General features: G+C 43.8%; 2 long non-coding RNA genes across 9 annotated transcripts; one reads left to right on the top strand and one right to left on the bottom strand.

Moving 5' to 3' along the window:
* Window positions 1-44: 44 nt before the first annotated feature.
* LOC140641244 (uncharacterized) lies at window positions 45-12,854 on the top strand. Of its 4 annotated transcripts, none has more exons than XR_012037781.1 (6): window positions 45-214; window positions 493-3,675; window positions 5,770-7,707; window positions 9,516-9,601; window positions 11,102-11,221; window positions 12,304-12,854. It is a non-coding gene; the product is annotated as an uncharacterized lncRNA (long non-coding RNA). The 4 variants fall into 4 exon arrangements; XR_012037782.1 differs by having other exon boundaries at window positions 45-3,675; window positions 12,304-12,497; window positions 12,624-12,854; XR_012037779.1 differs by having other exon boundaries at window positions 45-3,675.
* LOC140641246 (uncharacterized) lies at window positions 2,598-16,831 on the bottom strand. Of its 5 annotated transcripts, none has more exons than XR_012037787.1 (6): window positions 16,674-16,810; window positions 15,780-15,876; window positions 15,264-15,343; window positions 4,041-4,268; window positions 3,402-3,474; window positions 2,598-2,775 (listed from the first exon to the last, which is right to left on the bottom strand). It is a non-coding gene; the product is annotated as an uncharacterized lncRNA (long non-coding RNA). The 5 variants fall into 5 exon arrangements; XR_012037784.1 differs by having other exon boundaries at window positions 2,601-2,775; window positions 3,402-3,478; XR_012037785.1 differs by lacking the exon at window positions 2,598-2,775 and having other exon boundaries at window positions 3,346-3,478; window positions 16,727-16,831.
* Between the last annotated feature and the right edge of the window lie 1,672 nt (window positions 16,832-18,503).

Below are 18,503 nucleotides of genomic sequence, written 5' to 3'. Positions count from 1 at the left end.
CCAGCCACGCCCCCTCCCCGCCTCCGCGCGGGCGCTGCGTGAGGGCGAGCGCGGAGTCGTAGTGGCCGCGGGGATGCTTCTCTGCGCGAGGCCGGGCGGGGCCGGGCCGGGCCGGGCCGGGCCGGGCCGGGAGAGGGTCGGCCGGGTCTCGGGGGACGACCGGAAGCAAGCGCTCCCGTGCCGAGGGAGGGCGACTGACAACTCCGCGGCGCGGGTGAGCGAAGAGCCCCAGGGCGCCGTCGTGCCAATTCTGGGTCCGAGGCTTGGCCCGGCACAGCCCTCCAGGTGCAGACTTTTAGGGCCCCGCGGACACACGCTCACACACTCCCTTTTTGGTGTGACCCCAGTGCTACAGCAGGGATGCAGCTGCTTGGAGCCGGGGCTTGTGGCTGCCCTTCGCATCCCATGGATGGTCTACGGAGAACCCCGCTCGTGGGTTCAGCTAATGCCCAGAACCGTATGACCTGATACTTACTGTCTCGGTGTTTCCAGTGAACCTCCTGAAGCTTCCAGAGGCCAAGCATCGCTCAGCTGCTCAAGCTGTAGGACCCGGAGCAGAGCCGGTGCTTTCTAACTCCACCTGCCAGTCCCGTCTGCCCACGCGGCGAAGGCAGGAGAGTCCCCACTCTCTCGGGGCAGTCGCTTCGGCGGGATGAGCACACGTCACCTTGGAAAACCGCTGTGGGAGTCCATCCACCATGAGGGTGTCTGTGGAGCACTCTGCAAATACGGCTTCTTAACTGTTCATTGTTACCCAGTGTTACTTTTGTCTAAAGCTCTTTGAAAAGTCAAACGTGAAGGTGTGCATGAAGAAAAATCACAGCCTGGCCCTGATTAAATATTCATTTATCAAACATCTTTCTGGTATGATACGCTTTACCCAGAAACTTGAGTCTCTCCGTCCGTTTTTTTTCTCCCACCCTCAGGAACAACGCAAAAGTCTCCAATGAACCAAATGCCCTTGAAAGTAATGGAGGATGTCTCTTTTTCTCCCTCCCTCCCTACTGGACTGATGATAAGGTTGGTGTGTAAACCTCAGAGGTGTACTTACATGCAAAGACGCTGGTTTTGTTCCCCTATTACAGTAGGGTTCTTTACTTTTTTTTTTTTTTTTCAACCTCTCTTTTCACACTCTCTCCTGAACTGGAGCTGAAGAAGTGACGGCAGATGATAAGAGTACTGGTGCAGATGGTAAGAGTAGTGTCCCTGTGATTGCCGCACCACCATCATTTCTCAGAGACTCCGAAGCAACGAAGGTTTTGGCGTGCTCAGACGAGAGAATAATTTGCCTAATCAAAGTACATATCCGAAAGTTTCTGATCTCTCGCAGGGTCCGATACCAGACGGGAAACGAAGCTAATCCATCTCCACAAGTGAAAGAAATGTCTGACATACAAGGAGCTCTGAATATTGTCTTCCACAGACAACAAACCATTTTATATTCTCCGCCTCAAAAAACACAGTTTCGATGAAGAACGCCTCCTACCCACCCTTCAAACTTCCCATAGATGTTTAAGAGATATAACATATATACATATGTGATCAAAGCACATGTTTAGATATGAATAGGAATAAGGGTTTACAGTGTTAAACACTTAGGTAAAGACTCCTGTTAAAATTAGGCCTAGAGATCGCTATAGACTAAAACGGGCCAGTAACCCAGGTAGGAAGCCAATGAGATTTTCATATCATTCGATTGTAAGAAAAATTTGGCAATATGAAAAAAGATCACACTAATGAAGAAAAAAACCACAGGCGTCTCAACCAAACTCGTCCTTCTGTATCCTAATGTCTCAACATAAGCAGAAAAATCACACTTCTTCATCTGCTATGTTATACACCAAGTACATTTAATTTTTAGGTTTCCCATCACTGCCACATTTCAGATGTTTATATTTGATTAATATTTTTCATGTTTCCAAAGCAGTGTGACATTCCCCGCACCCCCCCCCCCACCAGAACTTTATTCTGTTCAGTATTTATCTCTGTTGATGCAAGTAAATATTTGTTCCACCATTTAGGCTTGCAGCAACTGTAATGATGCCTTTGAGAAAAAGAATGTATATTTCTATGAAAAAAAAAAGGATCATATATTTCCATTAAAATGAGAGGGCAAGTTATTTCAAAATGACGGCAGTCTGAGGCTAACGTACATTTCATAGAAAAAAAAAAGAAAAAAATAAAAACAGGATTTATCCGGTGGGAGTTTGAGGGCAGAAGAAAAAAAAAATAAAATTTCTGGGGACCTTTAATTTCATATCTGAGATAGAGTAAATATCCCAGTGTCTCCCTTACATGTGTTAATTCTTCTCTTTCTCTTCCTCTCACTCTGCGTGTTCACCTTGCGTACCTATCCCCACTTACACCCATGCGTGCGCATGCAACACACACACACACACAAACACACCCCATGGAGAAAGTGTAGAATTGAGGCCTTCTATTAGAGTTTTAAGAAGGAAAAGTATTCTCTTTCCTTCTTTCCCCACTTGAAGTCTTACTGCTTATAAAAAATAAAAATAAAAAATACAAAAAAGGAAAAACAGCCAGCTTTTCTCTCCACAAAATACACCTACATTCTCTCAAGCAAAGTACTCGTAAGACATGAAAAGAAACCGTTTTGTTGGGGCGCCTGGGTGGCTCAGTCAGTTCAGCATCCGGCTCTTGATTTCAGCCCTGCTCAGGACCTCAGTGTCCTTAGATCAAGCCCTGCCTGGGGAGTCTACTTGAGATTCTCTCTCCCACATCTGTGCACTCTTTCTCTCTCACTCTCTCCATCTGAAATTCAAAACTAAACAAACCTTTTTTTAAAAAAAAAGGAAGCACTTTGTCAAAAGAAATTTGAAAGTTCCAAGTTCCTAGCGTACCCTTAGAGATTATGGGAGCACTATCCCGTAGATTTGTGCTACACTCATTTACTCCCGACATACATCATTCATACTGTTAAAATAAGCCAATCTTCTTTTGTACAAAGTGATCAAGAAATAATCCCCAAATGCAAACAGGCGTGGAAGATGGACCTACGCCTCTACTTTGGTGCCATGTGTCAACTACGTGGCCAATCTGGCTAAGTTAATACAAGCAGGTATTTCCCATCTAACAAGATAACAACCAACACTTGTACAAATTCCAGTTTTATTATTCCATCTGAGTCTGACAGTCCTGTGAAGTAATGCAGCAGCTGCTGTTATTTTTTCCCGCTAGGAATACGGAATGATGGGCTCAAGGAGGTTAATTAACTGGCTCAAGATGATGTGACCATTAATAACCCGTTAGATATAAAATGCAAACTTATGAGATTAAGATGTTTAAAAAAGCTTTTCAAAATAGGAACAGGAAACGTGCATTCTCTTCTTCCAAATATTTTATTGAACTGTAACGGTAAACCTAGCTTGGTGATTTACCAATTGACAGAGGGTAGAGCCTGAGGCAATGGCACAGCATTTGTTTCTTCTTCCAGGTTATCCTTAAGGTGAACTACCTGGAAGAAAGATAGAGGGAAGAAAAAGGAAATGCTCCAGGAGAAATAGGAAGGATACAAAATGACACACTGTAACAGTAGCCAGAGCCTGGGAGCACAGCAAAGTCTTTTTACTCAGATAACCTGAACTTCCCCAGTCAAGCCTGGAGTCAAGGGGAGGGAGAAGAAGGATGCCAGGAGAAAAAGACAACCGCCAGGTACAAGAATCACACAACTTCTCTAAAAGGCGTTGCTGTCTTTTATAACAATAATCTTAAGTAAAGTTTGGGGCGCCTGGGTGGCTCAGGGAGCTAAGCGTCGGCCCTTGGCTCACGTCGTGATCTCAAGGTCCTGGGATCCTACCCCAACCTGGGTTCCCTGCTCAGTGGGGAGTCGAGTCTGCTTCTCCCTCTGCCCCTGCCCCCGCCCCCTGCTCACGCACACTGTCTCCCTCTCTCCCAACTAAATAAATAAAATCTTTAAAAAAAAATCTTCAGTGAAGTGTAATAACAATAACATTGATAGGACTCCCTTGTTTCAGCTCCGGCTGACAAAACGAAATACCATAGACTGGGTGGCTTACCAAACAGAAATGTATTTTCTCATGGTTCTGAAGGCCAGAAGTCTGACAGTAGGGGCTAACATGGTCAGGTTCTGTAGAGAGCTCTCTTCAGAGCTTGCAGATGGCTGGCTGCCTTCTCACTGTGTCTTCGTAGGACTTTCCTCAATGCAGGAGATCTCGTTCTCTAGCTCTTCTTAAAAGGGCACTCATCCCATCATAAGGATCCTCCCGTCGTGACTTCATCTAAACCTAGATGTTAAAAAAAATTTTTTTTAATATATAAAATAAAAACAAAAACAAAAATAAAATAAACCTAGATGTTTCCGAAAAACCTCTTCTTCAAATACCATGGTTCTAGGGGTTAGGGCGTCGACATATGAATTGGGTTGGTGGAAGGGGGCACACAGTTCAGTCTATACCGCTCCTCAAAGGAATACTTCCTCTGTAGGGGATGCCATCTGTCAGTAAAAGAGAAGTTAAAGACACGATATTTCTTATAGTAGACAACTTGTGGACAAATTATTTTATTTATTTCTTTAAGATTTTATTTATTTATTCATGAGAGACACAGAGAGGGAGACAGAGAGGGGCAGAGACACAGGAGAGGGAGAAGCAAGCTCCATGCACGGAGCCTGACGTGGGACTCGATCCCAGGACTCGATCCCGGGACTCCAGGATCAGGCCCTGGGCTGAAGGCGGCGCTAAACCGCTGAGCCACCGGGACTGCCCTGGACAAGTAATTTTAAGACTTCGTATGGGAAAAGATTATATTCTCTAAGAGAAAGAACTCCAAAAAAGAAACCTGCCTGTAGAGGCAAGCTGTAAACACCATGGAAAGTGTAAAAGAGTCTTGCCAAACAGAATGGTGAAATCTCTAGCTAGGCAATTTTATTTCTGGTTTTTTCCATTAGGAAGCCTGAATTTTGGCAGCTTTTAAGGAAATTTGGCTATCTGAAGATTGTTTTGTGATAAATGGAAGAGTTAGCTAAAACGGTGATGTTTATTTCTCCCCCCAACCCCCCTACCAGCAACCCCACCCCGCCCTTTTCTTTTTTGGTGCTGATTTTAAGCACAGCTTGAATTCTGGGTATTATGTGAAGCTAAGGTTTAGAGATGCTTGTAATGATTGGCCCCTGCTCCATTTTCCATCCCTTGGTATTCTTTAGCTCCGCAGAGTTATCGTTTCTCCGTAACTACCTCAGGAGCCCATCCCAGTGCATGAGCCAAATCGGACCAAGACTGAGCGTCTGTCTCATCAGCCCTCATCCATGGGAATCATGCAATCCTCTGGCTGAAGATGCAGAGCGCCACTCTGTATAAGAGTGTATAGACTTCCAAGTGTGCCACCTCCCTGTCTTTTGGCCCCCTATAATGTTGTCCCGGTCTGTAGCACCAAACTCCTCCTCGGATGTCCTTTTCTGATTGAAACTATAGGCTTTCCCAGAACCCCATCCAATGTGGAAAATTGTTCTGACTACACCAGTTCTGACTACACCCTAGGTCCCTGGCCCGGGACCTGCTACGATGAATTACCCTCACACTAATGAACTGACTAGGCTTACTGGATAACCGTATCTCTCTTCTGGACAAGACCACATTGGTACCAAAACTTAGTCTAAGTCGTGTCTGACCTTCACATGCCCTTTGCACAGGGAACAGAGGAGTAGCTTGTGGGGGTCAGCATCTGTGTCTAATTATGTTTCTTACACTCTGTCATGTTTGCTCTTAAATTCCTCCCTCTCTTCACCAGGCGAAATTCCTGACACGTCTCCTCCTCCCACCTGTTCCTATTACCCTGTTGCTGTCATCTCCAACCGAACAAGATCCCTGGGTCAACAGAACTCAAAACTCCCGTGGGAGGATACATCACTTAGAGCCTCGCTGCCTGTCCTTCTCATCCTCCTTCTCCTATGAGTAGGATTATATGGTTTTTCTGTTTCCTCCTATCTTCCTGCCATACGCCATCTGAACCATCTAAACCTCAATGGGCTCATCTGTAAAATGAGTCAGTATTTCCTACATCACAGTGGTAGCAGGAAGATTAAAGGCTATGATACATCAGTAATGCACTTAGCACAGTGTCTGGCACAGAGGAAGCAGTAGGTAAATACAAGTGTGTTGTTACCCACCACGTGACCCTGAGAAACCTACATTCTCTAATCCAACGTGAGCGGTAATACACAACAGAAGATGTCAGGTCGCAGGCTGTTCCCTAGCTTTATCATTTTCTTAAGATCTTCTTTATTTACTTGAGACGGGGGAGGGGGGAGAGCAGAGGCAGAGAGACAGAGGTAGAGAATCCCAAGAAGGCTCCCCTCTCCACCTGCTGAGCAGGGAGCCCGACCTGAGGATTGACCCCGCGACTCTGAGACCATGACCTGAGCTGAAATCAAGAGTCAGAGGGCTTACCTGACTGAGCCACCCAGGTGCCCATGTTCCCTGGCTTTGAAAGTCTAAGGTATATGGAATGAGATTTGTGTCTGGAGGCAATACATGATTTAAATTTGCCTCAGGCCCCCATGTCTCTTGATTCTCCCATGTCTGGTTGGACATGTACGGTAGAGTGGCTGTCCAGCACCTGTTTACCCCCCACAGTTGCTTTTGATGAATTTTCTCCCTCTCCCTGTCGCCCCTGTCCCGGGGCTCTGCCTTCCTGTGAGTTGAGTCTTAGTTGAGAGGGGACTGATGGGGAACACCTCACCTAAATGCTGCCAAATGGATACTCTCTCCCTGGACCGGAATACTCTTGAGCAGAGGGATGCGGAAACTGAAAACATTTGGAATGACATTCCATTCGCAGAGCAGCACCTTAACCACACAGCTCCTGCCCTACGATGGTGGCTGTGACCCCACATCCTAGTCTTTGGGGCTTTCTGGATCCTGCCCTGCCCCCCAGGAATCTCCGGATTCCTGTCACTTCTGCAAAACCTCCCGCCTGCAAATGCCTCTTACCCAACTCTGTTTCGCTTGCATTCTCCACAGCAAATTTCTCTTCTTTGCAATAGAAGAATCTGGATTGCCATGCTTCCATCCCGGCTTTTGGTTCAGCTCAGCGCTGTCCCCTGCTTGTATCCTTTCTCGTGTGGCTTGGTTCTGTGCCCACATGGACACTGGAATTCCAAACTCTGGCTCAGTCCTGCTTCGCTTCTTTGGCTCCCCCCTAATTTGGTTCTGCCCGCGTCGGGGACCTGACGTAACTGACAAGAAACTTCCACCAAATGCCACAACTTGCTGCTTTCTAGAACCGCTGCTCTCATTCGAATTAGTGTATGTTTGTCAATTCATATTCATGATCCTAAAAGCCAGTCTCGTCCTGCATCTCATTTCCTTTCCATATATTAGCTGCGTTCCTTGGATCTTGTTGCACATGAGCCCAGACGAATCCAATTGGTCTCTTTGCAATGGAACATGTCCTATATACTGAAGTCCCTATCGCCGTTTCGGTACTTAGTGATGGGGTGGCCCCTCTTTCTGCAAGCTGCCTTACCGACTTAGTTCTGATCTTGGGATATTGAAGAGAATCCGCGTGTGCACTGTGTGAGCTACAGTCCTCGGTTTCCTCCTTCACGCCTGTCAACCAGACATTAATATCTTGCGAGCAACCTGTCGGTGGTGTTGCACGAGCTACCTAGTCATGATCAGGGTTGCCGAAAAGAAAGTAGAAGCTGGCTTTAGAACTCCTATCCAGGTAAGGACAACCCACTTGCATGTGATCTAGGAACTGTTCATAATAATGACCGTTGTCAGCAGGAAACTCAATAAACGGAAACGTTGTGCACAGCAACAGAAATCATCATCTGGCACATACGGGAGATGATGAGTGCTCAGCAGAGAGACAGAAGTATGCCTATTCTTTACCTGCGCACGTTCAAGGATATTTTAAAAGACTGTAATTCCAAGTGGCTTTAAAATATGGTGACTTGCCTATATATCCTTCAAGGGATGTATCCTAAGCGCAGAAACTAACCAAAAAAAAGGGGTGGGTTTTTGTTTGTTTGTTTGTTTGTTTGTATTTCTCAGCAGTCACATTGCAGTGTCAATGTTGTTATTCTGGGAGTGGTATCTATATAAAGTGGCATAGAGCAAAACGAGCAATTATGGCATAGTTCAACCCTGCCATCTCTGATGTTGATATGGGGGTGGGGGACGCCAACTAAACAGCGTGGTGTCCTACATTTGAATTGGAAATTCACATAGACTTGCCCGAGGTCACACCCCAAAAAATCATCATGAACTCCAGGTATTTTCTCTAGATACCTTTTAGCTCGGTGCACTTGAATAGGCTCCAAAACAAGCTCAACTCAGCTGCAAAGAACACGGTGGGCCCCCACACTTTACAAATAGGAGAACCTTAGCAGAAAACGGCACGCTGTTAGTTTCCAAGTGATGCTGTAACGGATTACCCGAAATTTGGAGGCTTGAAACAACACAGATGTTCACGTTACCCGTCTGGAGGTCAGAAGACCGAAATGGTTGTCAACAAGCTAAACCCTCGGTGTTGGCAGGGCTGTGTTCCTTCCGAAAGCTTTCAGGGAGGATTCAGTCTCTTTGTGTCTTCCAGATTCTGGAGGCTTTCCTGCATTCCTGGGTAAGGCCCATGTTCATTTTTAAGGCCAGCACCACATCACTTCGAATTCTGCTTCTCCCCTCACGCTCCTCTGCCTCTCACTCTCCTGTCTTCTTCTTTCACTCATAAGAACTCCCGTGATTGCATTGCGTCCACCGGGGATAATCCAGGATAATCTCCCTGTCTCAAAATTCTTGGCTTAATCTCAATGCAAAGCCCCTTTTGCCATGTGGGATAATATAGTCACAGGTTCTGGGTATTAAGGTATGAACATCTTTGGGGGCCATTATTCTGCCTTCCATAGGGACCAAGTGACACAGACGGGTTTGAGCATCTTCTATATTTTTAATTTGTTTATTTGAGTATAGGCGACACGCAATGTGACGTTAGTTCACCGTGTCGGAGTTCAGCTTCTCCATACGTCATGCTACGTATGCCCATCACAAGTATAGCTACCCTCTGGCACCACTTAGTACTATCACCATATTAGTGACCGTGCTCCCTATGCTGTCTCTTGCATTCCTGTGACTTATTCCTTCCATAACTGGAAGCTCACATACCTCCCGCTCCCTCTCACCCATTTGCTCAACCCTATCTCTACCTTCTTCCCTCTGACAACCATCAGTTTGTTCTCCCTGTATTTCTTAGGCCTGGTTCTGTTTTTTGTTTATTTGTTCCTTTTGTTGAGTTGGAGGGGTTTTCTGTTTTTGTTTTTTCTTAAAGGTAGATCCTAACTAACCCCAGTCCCTGCAGGTAAGAACCCAATACTTAGAAACATCACTCTGTGAATAATTCTGTTACTCTCCCCTGGAAGCCTGATGCAGCCGGGATAGAGTGAAATCAGCCACTCCTGAGTGCGTAAAGAAAGCCACGTACTTGCCAGAAAACACGTCTTTGATTCATCATCGATCGTTTTGTTCTTTTCATAGGTGAGAAAATGGAGACTCGGACAAAGTTTAAGAGAAGTGTTCCGGTCACTCAGCTAGTAAGTGGCAGAGCTGGGATTTGAAGGCAGGTAGGTCTGACTCCAAAGTCCACGTATTTATGCTGCTCTTCCTGATGTAACAGGAGAGGTAAACAAGGAAACCTGGCGCACACTGTCAGACTGAGGAACCACTAGAATGCTACTCCTCCACATCACATCCAAACTGGCAGAGGAATGAAGAGGGAGGGAAGGACATAGACAGGAAGGGAAACGGGGCGGGGTGGGGGGGGAGGTCCTAAATTCGTCATTCATACCTCGCTGCTTTAGAGCAACTATAAGTACCTTGGGGGAGAGGGTGGAGAGGGATGGGCAGAGGGAAAGCTTAGATCTTTCTCTAGGCACAGCTTTGAGAATTGTAGCAGGTAGCCCTCCCAAGAAACGGCACCGGTCCGAGAATTCTTACGGTTTGTAGTCACACTTCTCATTCCACCCTTCTTCCAAATGTCACGTCCCAAAGAATGAGAGGTTCTTTAAACCAAAGGATCAATATTTACTTGTGTACAATAGGCTTCGTGGTATCTATTGCTCTTTTCAGCCACGTATGTACACAATAGCCAATATTGATTAATTTCTGCAAACATCCTCCAACTTTTAACGGCTTGAAGTTCTCTCTATCAGGTACTCCTTTCGACTAGTTTCTCCTCAAAGGCTCAATAGGAAGTTACATAATCTGAAATCAGTGTTGGTGCGAACGTGGCCTGGTTAGACTTGACTCTGATAAGAGGATGTCAGTGTATTAAAGGGTCAAGTAGCGTCAAGTAGCAAGAGAGGTGTTTGTTTGGGAGTTTCCCTTTAAACTGCCTCGTTACATAATACTTAGTGAAAATGAATCTGAAAGATATCTTGCGGGGATTTTCTAAGATATATTCAGTGCCGTTTCTAGAGATACTCTCAAATTTAGCATCGTATGTGGTCAGAGCTATCTGGCCCACGATATCGTGTATCTCCTCCGCTGCCTCCTAAAACATCCCTTCATAGACCAACCCTACCAAACCGTTCCTTTCTGTGAGGGCGTTGCTTACAAATCGAGGGACATTCTAAGGAACAGCCCTATGCAACTCATTGTAGTCAGCACTCTAAGGGTAACTTCAGGGATGACCTTCGCTATAGCGCATCATGTCTTCTGCACGAGGGCCCAAGGAACAAACTTCTCATTTTCGATACCAGGAAGAGCTAAGCTTCTTTTAAACAGCTGGTGGGCTTTCATCTGACAGATGTCATAAATCGCTGACCTCTCCTACTGACTTCCGGTGTTGATTTCTAGGAATCCTAGAAATAGGCTTCGTAGCCTATTTCTGAATGGTCCGCGTGCCTTATGACATGCATGTTGGTCAACCAACTCTGGAAGAATCTTGTTTCATAGACTCTTACCCCGCCTCCCCTTACTTTTATCTTGTTCTACTGTAAGTACTCGTAGAAACTGCCTTGGTCCTTTGGATAATGAAGCAGGGTATCGAATCTATGTGAACTAATTTTCTATTTGTCTCTTTGGCACATCCCAGGGAAATTATTCGTCTTCTCCCTTTCCAGATTTGGAGAGTGTATTTGGGCTACACTGACCAAATATGACACTCCTAAATTTCACACTGGGAGTTCCAGAGAGTACCTCAAGGAGAAATGCGTTTGTCATCGGAAGCAGCCAAAACTGAGGTACAGGGAAGCCTGTATGACTGTCACTTACAACAATTGTGCTGTTAAGATATTTTTCTAAGGGGATCCCTGGGTGGCGCAGCGGTTTGGCGCCTGCCTTTGGCCCAGGGCGCGATCCTGGAGACCCGGGATCGAATCCCACATCAGGCTCCCAGTGCATGGAGCCTGCTTCTCCCTCTGCCTGTGTCTCTGCCTCTCTCTCTCTCTCTGTGACTATCATAAAAAAAAAAAAAAAAGATATTTTTCTAAGATAGAACAGTATTTTCAAATATATTCCCAAACAAAGAATCAAGGGCAGGCGATGATTTGCATAAGAAGGTACTTTTCACATGGGCATTCTTTATGTTATTGCCTCAAAATGTGTAATGGCTGGAACTTATTTATTTGGCAGTGGCTAATGATTCTCCCAAGCAACTATCAATTGAACCATCACTAGTGATTGAGAAAACATATAACTAGTGTAACTCATATAACTCTCACCTCGTTACACACTGAATAAATATAATGCCAATACTACTAATAGCAAAGAGAGCACAAACATTTAGTGAGTACCTACCACATACCACGTACTCACTGGTACTTGCTGGTCATGTTGGAGGTGCAGAGATGTGTTGGATTCAGAATAGAATGATGTGTGTGTGTGTGTGTGTGTGTGTGTGTGTCATGGCACACCATATTTCTCTCTCAAAGCCGATATAGCCTTTCTTTAGGCTAAATAAAGATTATCTCGTGTCAGATGTTTTGAATTTCAAGGGCCCCTGTCATTCCAAGTCCCTGCAGAGGGTGAAGCCAGGGCCTTCTTTTCCTGATGGCTTGATGCTACCCATGTGGGCTGCCTTCCAACGAAGGGTTGTGATTTGGCTGTGGGGAGAGGAAGGGATAACTAACTGCCTCCTTCCTCCCTCTGTCCTTTTGGGGGAGGCCACGTCAGTTGTCTGTTGAACAAACCATTGTAACCACTATGTTGAGGAGCACAGTGTTAGGAAGACCAAAACTCAGAAATAGCTCAAGATCCCAAAACCTCTCAGTTATTTTTTCACTCTTCCTTTCTCCATGCTTCCCCTGCCCCAACCCCTCAATAGAGTTTTCCTACTTGATGTAAACCACGCAGCAGTGACTCCTACAGCCTGGAAAGCCTGAGGTGAAAAATGTGAGCATCAGCTTCCATGTTTGTCACGGCTCAGCTGAAGAACTAGACTCCAATGGATTTGTCATGGGTTACCAAATCTATGCTGCTGAAAGCAAGACCTGTCTCAAGATGATCTAGCAGGATGCTGTATGTGTTCCAGTTCCACCAAAGTTCTAATTCTTACCCTCTCTTGCTTCAAACATATTTTCTCCCTTTATGATCTCCCCTTTGCGGTCTCACTAATAGGAGTTTCCCATAATATATGTTTTACAGGTTCTCTAATGTGGCGTTAGACTGCCACCATATCCTGGGCAGGCCCGAACAAGATCCACGATGGGGTGGGCAGTCACAAAGGGTGTCACCCTAAGTCTGTAGCTGTCCATGTTCTATTTGTATGTCTGTGGAGTATAATATGCCTTTATAAATCATGAAATTTAAAGATAAATTGGGCTTACGTGTGTTAATATAGAAAGATCCTCCAAATATATTAGCTTTAAAAACCAACATACAGAATAGTGTATATATTATGTTATTGTGTGTATGAAATTCAAATAAACACTAGCATACGTATGATGATCTGTCCAGATATACAAAAACAAATGGTGGGCAGGAAGACAGACAAGTGTAGGAGAGACATTTTTCACTGATTGAATATTTCATAAGAAATAGTATTTAATATTTTAAAATAATGAATATGTATGGATTACCCAGTCATAAATAAATAAACATTAAAAGCAGTTATGAAAGTCTAAATCAATCCAATGGTTTGGGGAACTGAATAAAAAGAATAAATTTGAGAAAGCATGCAGTACTCAGTATGACACAGTTTGATAGCTTCTAAATATTAGAAATAGAGGGACAGAAAAAGTCAGCGACAGTCATAAGGTAAGTTCCATGAAAGCAAATAGTGTAATCTCTTTCATTCATTGATAGCGTGTATAGACTATCTCTATAACTTATCAATTATTATTATGTTGAAAAAAAATATTTTTTGTCCTTCACTATTTACGTTATTTTTAGAAGTTGGTAATATCTTTCCTTTTTTATGTAATTATTTCACTAAAAGATTCCTTTATTTTTAATTTGGCCTACTTGTTACCTTCAACTGCAGAGAACATGTTAACAAAATATGAAACCACACCAAGGAAATAAAGAATTAAACATAATGTTATTTAGTTTATCAAACATTAAATAGTTGGGACTTAAAGGTCTTTATGAATCAGGGCACCTGGGTGGCTCAGTTGGCCTAGCATCTGACTCTTAGTTTCTACTCAGGTCGTGATCTCAGGGTCATGGGATTGAGCCCCAGTGTCAGGCTCTAAGCTCAGTGCAGAGTCTGCTTGAGATTTTCTCTCCCTCTGTCTCTCCAGCTTGTTCTCTCTCTCTCTCTCTCTCTCTCAAATACATGAAATCTTTTTTTAAAAGGTCTTCATGAATCTATGGCAAACTAGAAAAATGTAAGGTGTTTAGAGTTTGAAAACATGTATAGAAAATAATTTTGGCTTTAAGGTATTATACCACTTGTATAAAGCTATTCCTGAATATTTTTAAATTTCATTTTATTTTATTTATGTATATTTTAAAGATTTTATTTATTTATTCATGAGAGACAGAGAGAGGGGCAGAGACATAGGCAGAGGGAGAAGCAGGCTCCCTGTGGGGAGCCCAATGCAAGACTCAATCCCAGGACCCTGGGATCATGCCCTGATCCAAAGGTAGACACTCAACCACTGAGCCACCCAGGTGCCCCAAATTTTATTTTTAAGTAATCTCTATATTTGTCATGGGGCTTGAACCCATAACCTTGAGATCAAGAGTTGCATGGTCTACCTGCTTGGCCAGGCAGGTGCCCCTATTCTTAAATTTTGTTTAAAAAGTTTGTTTAGAAGGATCTGGATAGTTTAGTGGGTTAAGCAACTGACTCTTGATTTCATGATCTCGAAGTCGTGAGATCAAGCCACGCATAGGGCTCCATGCTCAGTGGAGAGTCGGCTTGAGATTTTCTCTCTCCCTTCCTCTACCTCCCATCCACTTCCCGCCTCTCAAAATAAATAAATATTTAAAAAGAATAAAAAATAAATGCTTTTGTTTAGAACCTTCCGAACAATCATGCTCATTTGTTTCAGTTATTACATATTTTGCCCACCTGGTCTGAGTTTGAGATCCTTATTCTTCTCTTGTGAATTGTTGGAATTTTGCATTGATACCATATAAATAGCCTTGCCCACAAGAACTATTGTCCTTTCACTTGAAAATTTTGAAGCTCTTTCAACCATGTAAAGCCAACAGTGTCATATGTCATAGAACAATTTCTAAGCTTTCAAACATGTAGGAGGAAGACAAATTGCTCGGTGTGGAGGGAACCCCTTTATGTGTAAGCAGCCCAGTTCTTTCTCCAAATGAAGATGGAAGGAGTGTTGAGAGTCCTCATGTTACTTGAGGAGGCAGAGGGGATCATCTTTCTTATTCATGGGCACAGGTGGCCCAGTGACCCAGAAAGGGATATGAGAGGCATCCCCCAGTGGCAGAGCTCTGCCTCCCAGCAAGGAGGTACAGGTGAAAGTCCACTCGGTTTGATAATCACTGATGCCCAGGCTGAGATCAAGAGGCTTTACCATGCTTGGCCACTGCCTGAAATTCAGCCTCCCTGCTTTGGCCCAAAAGATTTCTGACTAGTGCCTGGTCTTGTGTGGCCTCAACATTTTCTGGGCTGTTCCCATATCTTTGGCATTCTGTATGAACTCTGTGCCAAAAGCATTCCCCCAAACCTTCTGCTTTCAGATTTATTTCCCCTTTCCCTGTAACTGACCTCTTTCATAACTTTTTCCTTGTCATTGGCACCCCTCTTCCATCATAATTTAGTCACCTCCTCATGATTATGCTGCTTCTGGCTGCTTAGGGGAAACACCTTACCTTGCCCTACTCAGCTTCTTCCTCCTCTAATGCTTCTTCAGGCAGGACCTTGAAGTGTACCCGGAGTCCTCCAATGGAATCTAGACAAATAAACAGGTGATTTTCAGAGACTATATTCATGAACGACTCACATAATTGGTCATCTCCAGTATCAGAAGGAAATATGACAGTCAACTTGTCACTGCATTTGTTAGCATTACATGATATTCTGACCCCCCAAAAGTTAAATCTCATTTCAGTCAATTGTAAGGACTTGTCAAAGTTCTTTTGCAACACAGGAATTGTGTTGTCTTGGAACAAAGCTGTTTTAAATATAAATTGCTTTTCCAGAACCATAGATTGCTTAAAAACAACCTTTCTGTTTATTTTACTTGCAGGTTGGTTTAATTTTTTCATACACATGCCAGATTATAGGAGTGTTAGTTGATGTTTTTATTACATTTTGTGGGGATAAGGAAGGGGTTCTGGCACCTCAGTCCTCTTATTATTTGGACAGAATCCCCCACTGTGCAATACCTTCTGGTTCAGAAGTCACAGGAGTCAAGTAAGCCATATTCCTCTTCCTGGAGGTTTCCATTCAGGTATGTGACCAAGACTGTCTTCAGAAATTTGTCTTGAGAAATGTGGGTCACATGAAAAATCATTCATGATTATTTACCTGAGGAATTTATCTTACTTTTCAAAAAAAAAAAAAAAGGATTTATTTATTTATTTGAGGGAGGAGGGACAGAGGGAGAGAGAGAGAGAATCCCAAGAAGACTCCCCACTGAGTGTGGAGCCCAACATGGGGCTCGATCTCACGACCCTGAGAACATGATCTGAGCCGACACCAAGAGTCGGACACTTAACTGATAGCACTACCCAGGTGCCCCAAGGACTTTATCTTAAAAGACAAAGGCACGGGGATCCCTGGGTGGCTCAGTGGTTTAGTGCCTGCCTTCAGCCCAGGGTGTGATCCTAGAATCCCGGGATTGAGTGCTGCATTGGGCTCCCTACATGGAGCCTGCTTCTCTCTCTTCCTGTGTCTGCCTCTCTCTCAATCTCTCTCTCTCTCTCTCTGCGTGTGTCTCATGAATAAAAAAAAAAAAAAAAAAAAAAGACGAAGGCAGTTGTTCTCATGCTCCATCCTTGTCAATATCAATTTCTTCAGACTTGTAAAAAGAATCAAGTTTCACAACACTGGTACCTATGCGACCATTGATCCCATGAGCAACAGTACATTGCCTTATCTTACTAAAAAAAAAAGATATTAAAAGCAATGTTTTGAAAGAGAAGTCTCAAATGAGTCAAGTGTTCAGTAAATCTATAGATTGTGCTGTTTGCAGGTGTATGGTAGTCAGGAAAAGCAAATTCAAATCCCAAATAAGTGCCTCTTACATGAAAATATATAATCAGTTTGACACCAAATACCTATCTGGTGTCTGGAGAGTTGGGCCCCACACCGAAGGCTCATGTCTGCTTACTACAAATGTCTGGTTGGACATTCAACAGTGACAGGAGACAGATTAGCCTTGAGGAAGAGAAGTCCACATAGCTGAGCCTATGCATGGGTTCTATTTAGTCTCTGGGTCATCACTTTGTTTATGAGCTCATCACAGGCACAGAGTGTCTCAAGGAACGTCCAGTTTTATTACAAATATCTCATTTACAATGGGAGGTTCATGAATGGAGTTCTCAGGACAGGTGTCCAACCCCTACCAAGAGCCAATAGCAAGCCAAAAGCAGTTTCTCAAAAGGAGAATTATTATTATTTGTCAAAGAGATGTGCTTATGCTCAAATATTATATGAGCCTCTACTGTGACTTGTTTATTGGAATTTTCTTACTTTCTTTTAAGATTTTATTTCTTTATATGAGAAAGCATGAACAGAGGGTGGGGGGAAAGGGGCAGAAGAAGAGGGTGAAGCAGATTTTCTGTGGAGTAGGGAGCCCGACGTGATGCTCGGTCCCAGGACCTGGGATCATGCCGGAGCTGAAAGCAGATGCTTAACTGACTGACTTACCCAGATACCCCTGTTTATTGCCATTTTCGTTGCCATTTTCCTAGGGTTTAGACAGCATTCTGATCTGCTGTGGGATCTTTGAGTCCCGTTGGATTCACTGGGTCATAAAGGTGAAATCACGGAGCTGTCTGATGTGAAGCTTACATTTCCTAGCCATCTCAGAACCCCCGGTCCTACTCAAAATGTGTAGGCACTTGGATCACCTATAAATGAATCAAAGAAGTACACCTATATTATATGTTACTTTCAAAATCCAAAGGAGCTTATTGAGTGCTACCTCTGTCAGACGCAAAGTATATTAACTTGTCCTTCATATTGACAAGGACATCCCCATGTGCTCCAGACAGGTGAGAAGTCCCTCTAAAGTCACTGCCACTTTCCATTACTGGTATTTCTAAGAGAATACAATAACATATTAGATTAACATGATGGCCCATGAAATGATGAGACTATCAAGCACCCTATGGCCAAATGGTGACACAGAGTCCAAGAGGCCAGATAAGGAAACTAGTGCTCCTGCCAAGTGACAATAACCTTTGGAGATTATTTATTAAAATAGCATTCATGAGATCAACAGATTTAAACCAAAAACTCTTCCAGTATTTGCTCCAATAAAGAAATTATATCTGAACTGGCCACTAGAATTTGAAAAACAGATGAGGTTGAAGTGATCAATTGGATGAGGACGTTCCTGAAATATCTTGGAGAGTCTGGTGATTTCTACATAGGTCACACAAGCTGCCTCTGCATCTTCTAAGCCTTGGGAGGTAGCATTGAACTTTGTATTTCCATTCCACCTTTCCCAGCCTACTCCCGAGGATATGATATGGCTTTCAAGTTACTTTCTGATGGGGAGAAGGAGTTTTCTTATAACTTTTCTTATAACTTATAACTTTTCTTATAACTTCCTACCCAAATAGCTAGGGGAACCATATAATTTATCATTAAAACCAGTACAATTTTAGTAGTGAAAAGGAGCACTGCTAATAATTATGCTGGAAAACCAGATACAAGCTGGTATTTCAGGGGTCAGGAATCCAGTGTGGGGATTTGGTATTTGCTGAGGTTATCTGTACTGGTAATGCACTCAGGAACCAGGAAAATCAGCATCAGATAGCATCAGGAAGCCACTGAGCCTCCATAAGCCAGATTGGGTTCATGACTATAGTCATTACCTGATCTCTTGCAGCCTCCACTCTAACCAGTGAACCACGCTGATAGTATCTCCACATTCCTGG

This window comes from Canis lupus, chromosome 10 (genome assembly GCF_048164855.1).
Source record: "Canis lupus baileyi chromosome 10, mCanLup2.hap1, whole genome shotgun sequence".
Classification (NCBI taxonomy): domain Eukaryota; kingdom Metazoa; phylum Chordata; class Mammalia; order Carnivora; family Canidae; genus Canis; species Canis lupus.
Note: the sequence above shows the minus strand (reverse complement) of the source record. Positions and strands in the feature narration are given on the sequence as shown.